The 403-nt window shown below is 37.0% G+C and overlaps 1 protein-coding gene across 1 annotated transcript in view; it reads left to right on the forward strand.

Annotated features, from left to right (window-relative positions):
* The window catches only part of LOC106871381 (ral guanine nucleotide dissociation stimulator), a 91,642-nt gene that overhangs the window by 73,802 nt on the left and 17,437 nt on the right, over window positions 1-403 (forward strand). The gene's annotated exons all lie outside the window — the stretch shown is intronic.

Consider the following 403-nt stretch of genomic DNA (forward strand, 5'->3'; position numbering starts at 1 on the left):
AGAGAAAATGTCTTGCCAAAACATCTCGCCCCCCTTCCCTTCTCTCACCCCTTCTTCATAATTCTCTCTCTTTCTCCCCACCCCCCTCACTCATCTCTCCTTCTCTCTCAATAGTTACTTTCTTGAAATATTGACCAATTCCATGCATTGGCACATTTCCATTTCTCGTCATTATACACAAATTCATATAATATATACACACATGCATACATATATGAGAAAGTGTGTGTGTGTGTGTGTGTGACCAATTCTGAAACCATTTATCTTCTGCAACTCTTTAAATTGCAGCTGGCACATGAGAAATTATCTTGTGTGTGTGTGTGTGTGTGTGTGTTTATGTATAGAACATGTGTACATGAAATATGTTTTATAACACAATATACATGTGTTGTGTATGTATTAT

This window comes from Octopus bimaculoides, chromosome 18 (genome assembly GCF_001194135.2).
Source record: "Octopus bimaculoides isolate UCB-OBI-ISO-001 chromosome 18, ASM119413v2, whole genome shotgun sequence".
Lineage (NCBI taxonomy): Eukaryota > Metazoa > Mollusca > Cephalopoda > Octopoda > Octopodidae > Octopus > Octopus bimaculoides.